The following is a 13,934-nucleotide window of genomic DNA, read 5'->3' as shown; positions in this document are numbered from 1 at the left end:
TTGACTGGTTTGATCTCCTTGCTGGCCAAGGGACTCTCAAGAATCTTCTCCAATACCACTCCTTAGTAAGGAGGACCCTCCTCCAAGAAGACTCTCTTCATCCTGCCTGGGGCACTGGGTCATTTCACATAAAATAGACTCATTAAAAATCATCAGGTAGAAGCCTGCCACTTGGTCAGTCAACATCCCAGCTGTGTCACTGCCGGCAGTGGAGGTCAGGTCATGGCAGGGTCACAGGCCTCATGGGATCTCATGTCCCCAAAATTGAGAAGACGATGAACTGAGATCAAGAAAAACTCCCTCCTTTTTAGATGAAATAGAAGCTGTGGGAAGCACTCTGAGGAATATCAAAGCTTCAGATAACTCATCCATGATTTAGCAAGTTGGTTATTTGCTGAGTCGACCAGTTTGCAAAATGATCTTCAACACATTGGCTCCTGGAGAATGGACCTCTCTTCAGGGAAGGCAGCTGTTCTGGTTGGGCCCTGATCCAGGGAAGGATGGGACTTCTCTGCCCCCTAGTGGCCTTGAGGGTAATGACAAGGGCAGCAAAACCACTCCCCTGAAGGCAGGAGGAGACGGGGAGGACAGAGGATGAGATGGCTGGGTGGCATCACTGACTGGATGGACGTGAGTTTGAGCAAGCTCCAGAAGTTGGTAATGGACAGGGAAGCCTGGCGTGCTGCAGTCCATGAGGTCTCAAAGAGTTGGACACGACTGGGCGACTGAACTGAAGTGAGGGGGGTTCTGCAAGGGCTCTCCCCCCGGCAGGGGGAGGAAGAGGGGCTGGACTTCCAGAAACAGGATAAGCCAGGAAGGCACATGTTTTGCGAGAAAGGAAGAAGCTACCAGGACCAAGCACAGTGTCAGACACAGAGGTTCAAAGACTCTGCAGATGCGTCTCTGATTCAAGGAGCTCAATCAAATGAGGGAAAAGAGACTAAATGTGTGGATACAAAATATGTGTAGATGCTGCTATAGAGGTGTGTTCAGGGGGCCATGGAAGCAAAGAGGAAGCCTGTCAACCCTGCAAGATGGAGGAAAAAAACAAGTGGGAAAAAAAACTCATCAACCAACCTGTAAACCAGCCATTTCCTGCAGCAGGTACTAGAATGAGGGGAGCAGCATGCACTGAGGAGGAGGAGACTACATAGGGGCACTCCAGCCCAGCCACAGTCTTGAAAGGCATCTGGAAATTTCCCCGGAAAGGACTTTCAGGCAGGAGAGTGGTCAATGCGACGGGCAGGCAGAGTAAGGAGAGCAGCTTGAGCCCATGGAGGGAACAGGGTCAGGCTGCAGGACCAGTGAGAGGCTACTACAATAGTCCAAGCTAGGAATAAAGACCCGAACTAAAACAGTGACAGGAAAATGGACGATGGAGAAAGGAACAGATTTAGGAGCTAGAAATGGCACAAGAATAAAAAAGACTCATTCAGCATGGCTGTTACAAGTGTTCGAGTTGCCAGATCAAAGGGAATGCTACTTACAACATAGACATTTCTTATTTCAGAAAAAAAAATTATATGTTGTTTTCTTTCAAAGACAGGACATGTGTGTTTACTACAATTTTGGCAGATGGCAGTAAAAGTGTCTTGTAACTAAATTTGTATATTTTGACGGTTTGGGGATGAAATTAAATGTCTTACTCAAACAGAGTCCTTGTTTGCTACAATATTTATTATTAGGAAATAACATGCCTATTTATAAACACTTAACTTGAAGAAGAGGTATATTCTCATTTTATATAAAGGCTGACCAGCTGTGGGATGGCTGGGATCACACACTTTCTAGTGGCCTTTGTGGAGCTCAGGCTATGAGAGGCTGGGGTTTTCTGGGGAGATGAGCTTGTGGACACTGAGGTTAAGGCTCTAGAGTCAGGGCAGGCAGAGACATCCAAAAGGTAATGACTGTTCCCTATTTACCACATTATTCACACCAACCTCCCACTGAAAATAACTAAAACTAAACAGGATAAAGATGCTTAAATCTTCTCAAAAACATCCAAGAAGCAAGAAGGCAATAAGGAACTACCAGGTCAAAGCAAAAACCTGGACCTCTGAGGCATGCTTTTCCCCGTGGGCATGAGGTCATCCTGGAAGACGAGGATCTGTCCTTGTAGCCTCCACAGCAGAGGGCAACAGAAACCAAACCCCAGGGGAGGCGTCAAAACCAACTGCAGCAGCCACTGTGGAAACAGTATAGAGGATCTTCAAAAAACTAGAACTAGAGTTGCCATAGGATCCAGCAATCCCACACCTGGGTATATGTCCAGACAAAACTGTAATTCAAAAAGATCCATAGCCCTGTGTTCACAGCAGCCCTATTTACAATGGCCAAGATGTGGAAGCAATCTAAATGTCCATCGTCAGATGACTGACTAGAGAAGATGTGATGTATAGGTATATACGATGGAATAGTACTCAGCCATAAAAAAGAAAGAAATAATGGTATCTGCAGCAATATGGATGGACTTCAAGATTTCGTACTAAATGAGGTAGGTCAGAATGAGAACGCCAAATACAATGTGCTATCACTTATATGTGGTACCTAAAATATGACACAAATGAATTTACCTGTAAAACAGACTCACAGAGAACAGGCTTATGTTTGCCAAGCAGAGAGGGAAGGGTTGGGAGTTTGGGCTTGGCAGATGCAATCTCTTGTATATAGAAATAGATAAACAACAAGGTCCTACTGTATAATACAGGGAACTATATTCAATATCCTGCAATAAACCACCATCTGGAAAAGAATACATAGATATAGATACATGGAGGAGGGCATGGAAACCCACTCCAGTATTCTTGCCTGGAGAATACCCAAGGACAGAGGAGCCTGGTGGGCTGCAGTCCATGGGGTCGCAAAGAGTTGGACATGACTGACGTGACTTAGCACACGCCACACTGTAAGTCAACTCTAAGTAAATAAGATAAGTTAAGACAACAACCATGATTACCATATGCAAAATAGATAGCCAGTGAGAATCTCCTGTATGTTGCAGGGAGCTCAAATCCAGTGCTCTGTGACCACCTAGAGGTGTGGGGTGGGATGGGTGGTGGGCAGGAGATTCAAGGGGGAGGGAACATATGTATACCTATGGCTGATTCATGTTGACGTATGGCAGTAACCAACACAATATTGTAAAGTAATCATCCTCCAATTAAGAATAAAAACAACAACAATAGCAACCACTGCAGCAGACAAAGGCAACCAGGCCAGGAAGACTATTCAAGGCTCTGATAACAGGGACTAAGACCGAACTCAACCACTCAAACACTAGGAAGGATGTTCAGGGCCGGGGTGAGCTGCTGGAAAAGTACTGGTGGATGTTGGGGAAGCCTGTCACTGTGATGAGGCCGTGTGTGTTTGCTCACTGGAGCCCATCAAAGCCAGGCTTGACCCTCCTGGGCAGAAGAGAGATAGGTGGCTACATTTCAAAGGGGTAGACAGCTCCCATGGCCTTGAGAAAGACAGTTCTGGGTTGTAAAACTGGCAGGAGGCTTTTAAAAAGAGTTACATCTCAAAGAGGCAGAGAAAGAATTTGTAATTAAAAGTTTTCTCAAATAAATGATCCAAGGAAAGGGAGGTCAAGAGTCAGGAAGAGATAAGTCTGAAGCCCTCAGGTAGAGGAGAACATGAATGAGCTAGGCAAAAGGTGGCCCGAGTCTCCCAACTCTCCATCAACCATGCCTCCGTCTGCAACGCAGATGGCCCCAGAGGAGACACAAGAACCTGCCCTGTCTCTACAGCCAGATCACCATTCTCAGTGGACTCTGAGAGGGCATCATCTCTCTGTGTTGTAGTCCATTCACTCCCCTCACCCCCATCAACCCCCTCCAACCTTCTCTTCTCCCATCTTTAAAAAAGAATATTTTCTCAACCCACTTTGTCCTCCAGCAACCATCTAATTTCTCTCCCCCTTGCAGCATATATTTGGAGAAGGAAATGGCAACCCACTCTGGTACTCTTGCCGGGAAAATCCCATGGACGGAGGAGCCTGGTAGGCTACGTTCCATGGGGTCGCAAAGGGTCGGACAGGACTGAGTGACTTCACTTCACTTTCTTTCTTGCGGCATGTATTACTGATGTAGTTGTCTAGACTCGGGCATCTCGAGGTGCTGTAATCCCCTTGCTGGAAAGGAGATGTGATGATGAATGCCGAAGGCAGCTGCTCCATCCGCAGGTGTTATCATCACACCTGCAGGATTTTATCAAAAGAACATCTGTCCCTGCTGCCCGGGCTGCTGGCTGGCAGGGAGGCAAGAGCAGGATTTTTAATAAGCAGATAAAGGCAACGTTATTAATTATTAAAAAATCCTGCTCTAAGGCCACATGCTTCCCTGGTCGCTCAGCTGGTAAAGAATCCACCTGCAGTGCAGGAGACCCTGGTTCGATTCCTGGGTCAAGAAGATTCCCTGGAGAAGGGATAGGCTACTCACTCCAGTCTTCTTGGGCTCCCCTTGTGACTGAGTCGGTAAAGAATCTGCCTGCCATGTGGGAAACCTGGGTTTGATCCCTGGGTTGGGAAGATCCCCTGAAGAAGGAAATGGCAACCCAGTCCAGCGTTCTTGCCTGGAGAATCCCCATGGACAGAGGAGCCCAGTGGGCTTCAGTCCATGGGATCACAGAATCAGACACGACTGAGCGACTAAGCACAAGCACAGAGGCCACTCGGGGGCACCGAGAGCAACAGCAAGGCCAGAACACAAGTAGGAAGCCAGGAGGGGCCTCGGAGGCCGCTTGCTTCTTACATCTCAGCTGCAGGTGTTCCGGCTTCGGGGGCTAAGGGCCAGGTCCCAGGCTCAGACAAACCACAGCCCAGCCATGGCCCACCTTCCAGAGCATTTTAGATAAATACTGATAGATAATGAAGAACAATTCAACACTCCTAAGAACATCTGAGCTAAACAAAAATGTCCCCAGAAGCCTAGCTTGCCGATGGTGGCCTTGAGATTCCCACAAGACCTTCTTTTGTGCCCGGGACTGAGTCAGCACTTTCTGAGAAGCAGAGAAGGAGGTTAATCCCATTATATACTTGGGAGTCCTTAAGAGATTTGATCACAAATGTTACTGCCACACACACAAAAAGGTGAGGGAGAGAGGTGTTAACTAACCTCACTGCGGCAAGCATGTTGCAGTATATACAAAGATCAAATCATCTCAGTGTACACCTTTGTTGTGTGTTTAGTCACTCAGTCGTGTCCGACTCTTCGTGACCCCGTGGACTGTAGCTCACAGGCTCCTCTGTCCCTGGCATTTTCCAGGCAAGAATCCTGGAGTGCGTTTCCGTTCCCTTCCCGAGGGGAATCTTCCCGATCCAGGGAGGGGAACTGCGTCTCCTCCACTGGCAGGCAGATTCTTAACCACTGACTCACCTAGGAAGCTCAATCATACACATTAAACTTACATATATTATATGTCAATAATATTTCAATAAAGCTAGGAAAAACTTAAAAACTAAGAAGTCACCCTTCTATTTAAAAACATAAAGCTACCGCAAAGATATGACACTCAGGTCCCCTGACTCCCAGTCACAGTGTCTCCTGTCTTTGATGAGATGCGTCCCAGAAGCCTAATGAATTATAAGACAGCCCAGGCATGCAGTGTTCCAGAGGCTTCTGCAGGGCCCCACAGAGCACCTGGAATTAGTCTTTCATCAGAAGATGTTGGTGACTCTTCTAGAAATAACCCACCTAGAAATCACATTCTGCATCAGTACAAATAGGAAGCACGTTCTATTATCTTGCTTCTGGAAAGTGGAAGGTTGCCTGGGGAGGTGAAGGAAAAACCTACAGGGTCCCAGGTGGCAACATAGGAGCAGGTGTCTGGCCTCTTCCTGCAGCTCTGCACATGTGAGCTTCCATCGCCTCCCCCAAATGTCTAGTATGTTGCCTTCTCCTGAGATGCGCCTGTTCCAGGTGAGGCCTGAGACCCCTGGGAGTGGGGTCTCTCCAGCCCAATTAGTCCCCCTCGGCTCCCCAGTTTCTGGATGGCACTGTGCCCACCACAACTCCCAGACCTCTTCAGATCTCATCTGGTCTCAGAGTGATTCCCCACAGAAAGGAGGGTTTGGGCCTCACCGGATCTGCAGCATCTCGAAGGGAAAGATGAGGCGGGGACACCTGAGACTCAGCACTAACACCCCATGCGAGGGGGGCACTAACAGCTGGCACTAGCAGAAAGGTTTCAGGCAAGGAAAACTCACCTCCATCCTGTTCACGGCAGAAATGAAGAAAGTTTGGCTGCCATTTCTCAAACTCCTCAAATTAGAGAAACAGAAACTGCTCGTTTTATTCTTCCAGCCTGAGTGGAAGTTCTGGAGGGTTTATCAGGGGCCTTTTAGAAGTCCTGGAAATCCCGACCCGCTGATCACTGCATTTCCACACCCCTGCTCAGGTGCAGATCCCCAGGGCCAGCCATGGCCCTCCCTGCTCAAGGGTCCCCCCGACTCTCCCCGCCATGCATCGCCTCCACCTGCCAGGTGGGGTGCAGGCGGCCAGGGTGGGGTGGTACCTGTCCCACACTGGGACAAGGACTCAGGGGTGCAGCCCCGAAATGGACATTGAAGGAAGCGCTTTGGAAAGAGGGGGACTCATCACACTAAGTGAAGTAAGCCAGACAGGGAAAGGCAAATACCACCTGCTATCGTTTAGGGGTGAAGCCTGGGAAAATGACACAGACGAACTTATTCACAAAACACAGACCCACAGCATAGAGAACAAGCTTACGGTTACCAAAGGGTAACGGGGGGAGGGATAAATTAGGAGTTTGGGATTAACATATACGCACTACTATGTATAAAATAGATAACCAACAAGACCTAATGTATAGCACAGGGAACTCAACCCAATATTGTGTAATAACCCATAAGGGAAAAGAATTTGAAAAGGAATATATAGAGAGAGCTTCCCAGGTGACACTAGTAATAAAGAATCCGCCTGCCAGTGCAGGAGACATGAGAGACTTGGGTTCAGTCCCTGGGTCGGGAAGATGCCCTGGTGGAGAGCATGGCAACCCACTCCAGTATTCTTACCTGGGGAATCCCATGGACAGAGGAGCCTGGTGGGCTACAGACCATGGGGTCACAAAGAGTCGGACATGACTGAATCAAATTAGCGCTCGAGTGCACACACACACACACACACACACACACACATATATATATATATATATATATAACTGAATTATTGTGCTATACTCTTGAGACTAACACTATAAATCAATTTTACCTCAATTGTTTTTTAAAGTTAGGAAATAACAAAAAAATAGGAAGACACTCCCCAACAGGCACTCATGCCTTTCTTTGGGCAGAGAAACAGAAAATTCCTGTTAGGAGCCAGTTCACCCAAGATCACACCTGGAAGTGGCAGAGCTGGGATTCTAACCCAGTTTTAATCCCGAGACCCACGCTCTTCCAACCTCAGCCATTTCTATGTGGCGGTCACTGAAAAGTCAGCGGAAGCACCAGCAATGCAAACAGCAGTCCCATGGCATCCCACTGCCCATCCCACCTCATCCACAAAGAAGATCCAGAGTGTGGAGCCTAGAACCTGTCTCTACTAGAAGCTGAATTAACACTGCATTTCTCGATGCACTCCCTAGTCATTTCTAGCGTTCCTTAGAATTTTTCTAAGTTCAAGCAAACACGGAAATGACTTCCAAAAATTCAAAAGAGCAGCCATTCACTCAAAGAACTCTGTTACAGCTGAGCATCAGCCTCTGAAATCCAGGCAGGGGCTCAGCATCCCCCACCAGCTCTCTTGGTATTTCACAGGCATTGCACCCCACCTCCACCCCAAGGGATCACACTCCTCTGTGATCATAATCACACCAAAGACCTAGGATTCTCTCAGAAGTGCTTTATGTCAGTTTTCCTTTTAAACACATTCAGTTCAACAACAACAACAAAAACCCTCAAGGCATTCCAGATTAGGACTGCCATTCTCGAGGTCAAAAATTGATTCATACTCAACTAGCTGATTGTCTTTGAGGCAATTTTATTTCCTTAGTAGCATTTGGGAAAGTTTTCAAATTTTCCAGTTAATGTATCCTTAAGTCGATCCGACCACGAAGTAATTTGGTTCAATTACCTATTTAATAACTAGATCATCTTTCCTCATCTTGAAGAGACCCGTTACATGGCATCACCCCTTAAGAGGGCATCCTCTGGACTCCTCCCCATCCTCATCTTTTGGACAAAAGGAAAGGGCTCAAAACTAAGACTTTAAATCAGCCTCAACCATTTCCTCCCCACCCCAACACTTCTGCTTTTTCAGAAGTATTAAGAAGGGAACATTCTAAGGGCTTGAAGGATTGGGCTCAACGATACTTCAACTTGTTATTACAGAAATCTTCTAATACATGACAATGGTAGACAGAAGGCTGTAATGACCCCCAGTCCCCTTACCCAGCTTCAAATCATCAACACACAGTCAATACTGCTTCATCTCTAGCTGCACCTTCTCACACCCATGCCCCAGAAGGTCTTGAAGCAAATTTCAGAGAGCATTTCATTCCCTGTGTATCTCTAAACATTAGTGTTCTTTCATTGTGCAAGCACAGTACCTAGTTACTAATTCCATACTATCAAATATCCAATAAGTATTCAAGTTTTCCTAATAATAGCTATATATTATCAATCTTTTTATTGACATATAGATGATTTACAATTTTGTGCTAATTTCTGCTGTACAGCAAAGTGTTTCAGTTATATGTTTATACACATTCTTTAATGTGTTCTTTTGCATTATGGTTTATCACAGGATACTGAATATAGTTCTCTGTACTATATAGGAGGACCTTGCTGTTTATGCGTGCTGTATATAAAAGCTTACATCCGCTAGCCCCAGCCTCCCAGTCCACCCATTCTTCAAGCCCCTCCTCTTTGGAGGAGTCTGCTCCTATCACCAGTCTGCTGTCTATGTCCGCCAATCTGTTTCTGTTCACAGATAGGTTTGCCACGCTAAGCTGCTTCTGTCATGCCCAACTCTGTGCGACCCCATGGACTGTAGCCCGCCAGGCTCCTCTGTCCATGGGATTCTCCAGGCAAGAATACTGGAGTGGATTGCCATTCCCTTCTCCAGGGGAATCTTCCTGACCCAGGGATCCAGTCTCTTAAGTCTAACCTGCATTGGTAGGTGGGTTCTTTATCACTAGCACCACCTATGAGAGTGAAAGTGAAAGTGCAAGTCCCTCAGTCGTGTCTGACTCTTTGTAACCCCATGCACTATACACTCCATGGAATTTTCCAGGCCAGAATACTGGAGTGGATAGCCTTTCCCTTCTCCAGAAGATCTTCCCAACCCAGGGATCAAACCCAGGTCGCCTGCGTTATGGGCAGATTTTTTATCAGCTAAGCCACAAGGGAAGCCCAACAGCTGGAGTGAGTAGCCTATCCTTTCTCCAGCGGATCTTTCCGACCCAGGAATTGAACCCAGGTCTCCTGCATTGCAGGCAGATTCTTTACCAACTGAGCTATCAGGGAAGCCCACGGTACATAGGTTTATTTGTGTCATATTTTGGATTCCACATGTAAGTATAGCGTCTATATTTTAAAGATTTGCTTACAGATGAAAACAACCCACAGTTTTCAGCTGGTCTTTGTTTTTCCCACTCTTATTACATTCTTTTTTTCTCTCACCTTGTGGTCGACTCAGCAGCCTGTGGAGTTTGTGCCTCGCCCCATTTGGGGCCTATTCCCATTTAAAAAGTCCCTTTAAATAAACTTTGATGAGCAAACTTTCATTGCCGGATTTTTGGCTCATTCTCTTTGGAAAGTTACTCCATGTTTTCTTCTTCTCCCCTCTTGAAACTCAGACAAGAAATATATGTTGAAATTCATTACCTCCATATTTCTCTTCTCATCAACCTTTGTGTTATCATCAACCTTCACTTCATCTCTAAAGGGACAGTTTACAGCTCTTTTTTTTTTTTTTTTTACTCACTTCCATAGGGCACTCTGAAAGCCTCGTGGTTCTATTTATTCATCCAGCAAATATTTACTAACGGCCTACACAGTCCCTGACTTGTACACTGTAATAAAAACGCAGCCAGGCAAGCCTCAGAGAACAAAGTCCAATTCACGCCACATCAGTTCTCGAAATGTGCGCTAGAGGGCGCGTCTTTCCCGTTGGCATCTGACAAGCGGCGTGGCTAACTCTACGTGCAGCCAACACCTCAGGACACAGTCAACCGATAATCGCACACAACTTGCCCCCTAAAACGAAGTAAATTCCATTTATTGGATTCACGGACAAAAAGAGAAATACAGAAATTACATAATTCCCCCCAAAAGGTCCATTTTTCCATTAGACACCGCAGGTAGAATGCCTAGGGCTTACAGGTTTTGCAAAATTATAAAAAAGTTAAGGACTATTATCATTCCACAATACCCAAAGAAAACTGAAAAACTGACATCAACAAACTTTCAACTGAATGTCAAAGATAGTGACATATCAAATTTGCTAACTATTAACTGTCTCAAAAAGACTTCCTTATACTTAAAACAATTAACAAGTTTAATTCTCCATACAGTAGAATTTCCTGAATATGCCCCAGTAATGGCCAAGACTGGGAGCTGACTGTGGCTGAGATCATGAACTCCTTATTGCCAAATTCAGACTGAAATTGAAGAAAGTAGGGAAAACCACTAGACCATTCAGGTATGACCTAAATGAAATCCCTTATAATTATACAGTGGAAGTGAGAAATAGATTTAAGGGCCTAGATCTGATAGATAGAGTACCTGATGAACTATGGAATGAGGTCCGTGACATTGTACAGGAGACAGGGATCAAGACCGTCCCCATGGAAAAGAAATGCAAAAAAGCAAAATGGCTGTCTGGGGAGGCCTTACAAATAGCTGTGAAAAGAAGAGAAGCGAAAAGCAAAGGAGAAAATGAAAGATAAGCATCTGAATGCAGAGTTCCAAAGAATAGCAAGAAGAGATAAGAAAGCCTTCCTCAGTGATCAATGCAAAGAAATAGAGGGAAACAACAGGATGGGAAAGACTAGAGATTTCTTCAAGAAAATTAGAGATACCAAGGGAATATTTCATGCAAAGATGGGCTCGATAAAGTACAGAAAAGGTATGAACCTAACAGAAGCAGAATATATTATGAAGAGGTGGCAAGAATACACAGAAGAACTGTACAAAAAAGATCTTCACGACCCAGATAATCATGATGCTGTGATCACTGACCTAGAGCCAGACATCCTGGAATGTGAAGTCAAGTGGGCCTTAGAAAGCATCACTATGAACAAAGCTGGTGGAGGTGATGGAATTCCAGTTGAGCTATTTCAAATCCTGAAAGATGATGCTGTGAAAGTGCTGCACTCAATATGCCAGCAAATTTGGAAAACTCAGCAGTGGCCACAGGACTAGAAAAGGTCAGTTTTCATTCCAATCCCAAAGAAAGGCAATGCCAAATAATGCTCAAACTACTGCACAATTGCACTCATCTCACATGCTAGTAAAGTAATGCTCAAAATTCTCCAAGCCAGGCTTCAGGAATACGTGAACCATGAACTTCCTGATGTTCAAGCTGGTTTTAGAAAAGGCAGAGGAACCAGAGATCAAATTGCCAACATCTGCTGGATCATGGAAAAAGCAAGAGAGTTCCAGAAAAACATCTATTTCTGCTTGATTGACTATGCCAAAGCCTTTGATTGTGTGGATTACAATAAACTGTGGAAAATTCTGAAAGAGATGGGAATACCAGACCACCTGATTTGCCTCTTGAGAAATCTGTATGCAGGTCAGGAAGCAACAGTTAGAACTGGACATAGAACAACAGACTGGTTCCAAATAGGAAAAGGAGTACGTCAAAGCTATATATTGTCACTCTGATTATTTAACTTAAATGCAGAGTGCATCATGAGAAACTCTGGGCTGGAAGAAACACAAGCTGGAATCAAGATTACCAGGAGAAATATCAATAACCTCAGATATGCAGATGACACCACCCTTATGGCAGAAAGTGAAGAAGAACTAAAAAGCCTCTTGATGAAGGTGAAAGAGGAGAGTGAAAAAGTTGGCTTAAAGCTCAACATTCAGAAAATGAAGATCATGGCATCCGGTCCCATCACTTCATGGGAAATAGATGGAGAAACAGTGGAAACAGTGTCAGACTTTATATTTTGGGGCTCCAAAATCACTGCAGATGGTGACTGCAGCCATGAAATTAAAAGACGCTTACTCCTTGGAAGGAAAGTTATGACCAACCTAGATAGCATATTCAAAAGCAGAGACATTACTTTGCCAACAAAGGTCCGTCTAGTCAAGGCTATGGTTTTTCCTGTGGTCATGTATGGATGTGAGAGTTGGACTGTGAAGAAAGCTGAGTGCCGAAGAACTGATGTTTTTGAACTGTGGTGTTGGAGAAGACTCTTGAGAGTCCCTTGGACTGCAAGGAGATCCAACCAGTCCATTCTGAAGGAGATCAGCCCTGGGATTTCTTTGGAAGGAATGATGCTAAAGCTGAAACTCCAGTACTTTGGCCACCTCATGCGAAGAGTTGACTCCTTGGAAAAGACTCTGATGCTGGGAGGGATTGGGGGCAGGAGGAGAAGGGGACGACAGAGGATGAGATGGCTGGATGGCATCACTGACTCGATGGACATGAGTTTGGGTGAACTCCGGGAGTTGGTGATGGACAGGGAGGCCTGGCGTGCTGCGATTCATGGGGTCGCAGAGTCGGACCCGACTGAGCGACTGAACTGACTGACTGAACTGAACGGCCAAGAAACTCAAGTCAGCTGATGCAACCAGTATTTATAGAGCACCTAACCTGTACCAGGCATTGTTCTGGGCCATGGATGGACAGAGTCCCATTACCCTTGGGGCTTACATTTGAAGAGAAAGATAATGAACAAGCCAACAGATAAATAAACAAGGTCAAGTCTGTGATCACTGTGGCAGAGGAAATAAAGCTGGCTGTTAGGGAAAAGCACAGATAGGGAGCTCTTGAGTCAAGTGTTTAGGAAATGTCTCCATGAGATGACAGCTATACAGATATCTCAGTGACAAGAGAGCACTGGGAATATCTTGGAGCAGAATTTTCCAGAATATTCCAGGAAGCAGGAACAGGGGCAAAGTCTTACCCATGAGAGTGTGAGTTTTTAAAAGATAAAGAAGAGTAGGAAGAGCACAAATAACAAGTATTAGGATGTGGAGAAAAGGGAACCCTCCTACACTGTTGATGAGAATGCAAATTGGTGCCATCATTATGGAAAACAGTATGGAGATTCCTCAAAAAACTAAAAACACAGTTACCATATGATCTAGTAGCCCCAGTCCTGGGTATGTATCTGAAGAAAATGAAAACCCTGATTTGAAAGGATCCATGCACCCAGTGCAGTGGTGCAGTGGCAAAGAAGCCCCTGCCTACGCAGATGACACAAGACTCAAGGGTTCGATCGCTGGCTCGGGAAGATCCCCTGGAGAAGGAAATAGCAACCTGTTTCAGTTCTTGCCTGGAGAATTCCATGGATGGAGGAGCCTGGTGGTCTACAGTCCATGGGGTCACAACGAATTGGACACAACTGAGCGACTGAGCACACACACAATGTTTATAGGAGCTTTATTTACAATAGCCAAGATATGGAAGCAATCTAAGCATCCATTGACAGATGAATGGATTAAGAAGATATGTATATATATACAATGGAATACTACTCAGCCATTAAAAATGAAGTTTTGTCATTTACAGCAACATGGATGGACCTGAAGGGCATTATGCTTAGTGAAATAAATCAGAGAGAGAAAGACAAATACCGTACGTTATCACTTATACGTGGAATCTAAACTATAAAACAAATGAATAAATGTAACAAAGCAAACAAGCTCACAGATATTGAGAACAAAACTCACCATTACCAGTGAGGAGCAGGAAGGAGTGAGGGGCAAGACAGGGGTAGTAGCCTGCCAGGCTCCT

The sequence above is a fragment of the Bos indicus genome, unplaced genomic scaffold (assembly GCF_029378745.1).
Source record: "Bos indicus isolate NIAB-ARS_2022 breed Sahiwal x Tharparkar unplaced genomic scaffold, NIAB-ARS_B.indTharparkar_mat_pri_1.0 scaffold_46, whole genome shotgun sequence".
Taxonomy (NCBI): Eukaryota; Metazoa; Chordata; class Mammalia; order Artiodactyla; family Bovidae; genus Bos; species Bos indicus.
This window is presented reverse-complemented; position numbering follows the sequence as displayed.